We start from the raw sequence: 4,208 nt of genomic DNA, 5'->3' as shown, positions 1-4,208 counted from the left end.
ATTAATCGGTTTTTCGGATGCCAGCGACAAGGCCTACTGTGGTGTTGTGTACTTAAGAAGCCTTGACACGGCCGGCGAGGTCTACGCTTCCCTTGTTATGGCAAAAATGCGTGTCGCACCAATCAAGAAGGTTGCTTTACCTCGACGTGAACTTTGCTCTCACAACTCATGAAGCATCTCCAAGAAATCTTGGCTATCCCAACCTGCAATCTTTATGCCTTCACTGATAGTACCATTGTTCTCTTTGGATCTATGGTAGAAGTCAGCGTTTCAAGACCTTCGAAGCAAACAGAATCGGAAAAATTCAACAAAAAAAGTCCCCCCTGAAAAGTGGGCTCATGTCATCAGCGAAGAAAACCCAGCTGATGTTGGATCTCGTGGCATTCCACCAGGCGCCATCCAATGATCCTTCATGGAAAACACCATCTCACATCACCGATCGTAGAGAGTGAACACAAACGTCTATTAAAAATTGAAGCGCAGCCAGGATTAGGCATATTAAAATACAATAAAAAACGTTCTCTGGCTAAAAATTTTGAAAAAGAATATAAGCTTTCGGCTGTCGATCTACAGCCTTCCACGGATAAAACGTTGAATGTAAATTAGTGAAATATATACAGAAAAGGCGAGATAAAAATGATAAAAAGAACAGAGTAAAGGTATGAAAAATGGTGGCTATTGTTTAAAAAGAATTTTATACTGATTAGGAATCGGCTTAAAGTTATTGTCAGCATGCTTGGTAGAAGAGGTGTGCCAGGCCTCTAGAGTTTTCCTAACACGAAAAGAGCCTTTGTCGATAACTCGAGAATGATTGAAATCAATGCGATGACCGAAAGACCACGCATGTTTCGCAATGTTTGACCCATTAGCACATGTTTTTACATTCCTAACGTGTTCTTTCTTGCGGGTTTCAAAGCAACGGCCAGTTTCACCTATATAACACCAATCACAATCACGTCTATGTCATGCTGGTCCAAAGCTCAATCTAGGATCTCTTCAAGATCTCCACCATATTGTTGGTTCGCGGCAGAGCTGTACACAAGTGCACACGCCAATACGTGATATGTCAACGCACCTCTCCAAAGGTCGTCACACAACTCATGGGTCAAGTACCAACTGCACATCTTCTTCCAAGCTTTGCTAATGCACCTGTAACTGTAAACCCCCACCCGGGGAAACATGGGGCATTAGCCACAAAGCAAAACCAAACAAGGATAATTCCCTACATACAGGGGACATATTTTTGGGTCTAATTTCTACCAAAATGAGGATAATCCCCCACCTAAGGAGGTCAATAAAACTTTTTGTTTAAACCTGCAGTATTACTTTCAGAAGTCAAAAAAGGATTCATGAAGGGCGAAGCCCTTTAAGACTTCTACGCACTAATTCTTCAAGAACAACTTTTGAAGAGAACATTTACAAATTCAAATCACGTCTCCGTGCTAGAGGCTATCCAAAACGTCTGATTGAAGTACTCCTATCAGACATCAAATTCACAGAAAGGGAATCAGCGCTGAAGCAGAGGAATGAAATCCCTAAAGATATCTTGCTCTTTGTGACTCATTATCACCCGGCAGTGCCAAACCTTAAACATGTTTTATCAAAAAAATGGCACCTGATACAAAACCAGCCTTCTCTACGGCAAATTTTCAAAGAGCCACCACCGATACCCTCTCCTCCCTAAATGTCCAGTTGACGTTAAACGGGGACAAATAAAATATGTCGACGGCCCCTTTAAGTGCCACTACGATGATAATTTTGCATCTCCTTTTTTCTTTAGATTTTGAAAATAGACGTACTAAATAGGTATCATGCCAATTTTTATCTCAAAATTCCCACGGGAAGTATGATTATTGTAACGTAGTTTTTCCGTTTTCGCTGTCCGCCATTACTAGAACGGCAAATGACCCTGAGCGAGGAAAAGGGTTGGGTCTAGCTGGATCGCCTGGGGTCTGACGTCATACGCGCAAACGCTCAAAATAAACGCCGCTAATTTCCCATGCCAGCTATGAGATGTGAGAGATCGCCGAGTTGCTTTTTGCTGATATTATATACATTACTCCTTGATCGACTTGTTCGCTTTGTCAAACGCCACGAAGCGATTCGCGTATGACGTCACGAGCCAAGTCTTGCGTGAAGATCGCTTACAAAATAATCGCAGGCTTCTCCAATGCCGAGTAATGGCGGACAGATTTTTAGCGGTTTTTGGCTGGCTATTTCCCGACTTATCTCGCTTCTTTCCTTCCAAATTTAAATGCATTGTATTATTTTGAACAAACTGACTTAACTGACGTTGAAAAAATCCGAAAAGAAAACCAAAAATTTTCGTCGTAGTGGCACTTTAATTATAGATCGCTTTCACTGTCACGCAAAAAAACAATCGAAACCATTCAATGAAATGAGCCAACAACTCACGTCACCAATTCTCAGGTCTGTGCGCTTCAGCGTTTCTGAGTTATTTGTCGAAGCGTTTCACGCAACTTTATGGAGTTTATAACCCTGGAAACTCAAGTTCCTCGCGTCGTTCTCGCCCTTTGTCGCGGTACATACTGGGTTCCAATAGGAGTATTGCGTGACAAGTTATATTTTATATATGGCATGACAAGTTTTATACTTTCAAACACATTTTATATACAGCGTAACAAGTTTTATATTTTGTAGCAAGTTTTATGTATAAAGCTAAGATGTTTTATTTAAAGAGCACTAAGTTTTATATACGACAAGAAGTATTTTTGATACAAACAGCATTCCATAGCTAGAAGCGATTATTCTCAGTGGTTCACCAAGTCTGCGCATTTCAACCGTTGAAATTTCAGGGGCGTTATCTTCCAATTTCTTTTTAACAGGGACGGATTCGAGAGGTCAAGACATCTCCAAAGCCATTGTCAGCACGACTCCTTTTACCTCTGGTCCACCTCGCGTGAATTCCTCGCATATCTCTCGCGCGGCTCTCTCGCACCTTTCACGCTTTTAAGAGCGGATGCCCCGCGCGAAAATGGTCTGAAGGTTAATGTCGTAAAAAAGGTTGCTGTTATTCATCGTGGTGAAGTACAATAATAATAAAGTATTCTCGTTTGTCTCACGATGTGGTGACTTGTGATGTAGATCGCGACGTTTCGACTGCATACTGCCGGTCTGTTACGAGACGCCTCATCACCAACGTGTACAGGAAGCCTACGCACACTGATCAGTACTTAGCGTATGATTCCCACCACCCCCAATCAGTAAAACGCGGTATTGTGAAGTGCCTCTACGAGCGCGCCAAACGTCTCGTAACAAAACTCTCTGAGAAGAAACACCTGTCTTCTGTTCTTGTCTCTAATGGTTACCCTCTTTCTTTCTTGCAGAAAATCCCAAAGACCAGGAAACCGAGTAGCAGTGCTGAGCCCATGATCGAGTACAAGTACCAAAGGCCTATCGGTATGTACTTTAAGTAGGATTATTAAAGTGTACAACCCCTATCCGAACAACGTCGCCGCTGCCTACAGCAACAAGGCATACGCGCTGTTTTCAAGTCACATCTAGATTTAGTACGATCGAAAGACGCGCGACTTGTCCGTACCCAGACCTCCGCCGTTTCAGAGCACGCTAACAACACCGGACACAACCCGCTTTGGAACGAAGTAAAGTTTATTGATCGTGATCCTCATTGGTACATACGCAGGGTCAAAGAGGCGATTCACATAAGACTTCACCCTAACAACATCAACAGGGATAGTGGAATAGAAATTCCGGAAGCTTGGATGCCCACGATCAAGAAACACAACAACAGGAGAACCGTACGACATCGGACCGCCGAAGGAACAACACACCGAAACGGCGAAGATTGAAATGCACCAATCACAGCTGCTGAAAACCACCAACCAATCACAGCGGAGCATCCTGACAAAAGGTGACGCTTAACCAGTCGACCTTATCGCCTGATGATGACTAGGAGTATGAAGTCGCGATCTACGTCACAAGTGACCACATAGTGAGACAAACGACAATACTTTATTATTATGGTCTGAAGGTGTTTTCGTTCAGTTAGACAGCGAGTTACCTTGCGAGACTATAATTTCTGACCCTTGGGTAAAAGAAAAGGCAAACAAGGAGTCCGCTACTAGATTGTGGATGAAGCCTCAGGCATGCATCCTAAAACGCTAGTCTAAAACGTGTTCATATACATTTTTCTCGTGGTTTATCGTTGTGAATTATTTCAGCAAAAT

The sequence above is a fragment of the Montipora foliosa genome, chromosome 11 (assembly GCF_036669935.1).
Source record: "Montipora foliosa isolate CH-2021 chromosome 11, ASM3666993v2, whole genome shotgun sequence".
In the NCBI taxonomy this organism is placed as follows: Eukaryota; Metazoa; Cnidaria; class Anthozoa; order Scleractinia; family Acroporidae; genus Montipora; species Montipora foliosa.
Note: the sequence above shows the minus strand (reverse complement) of the source record.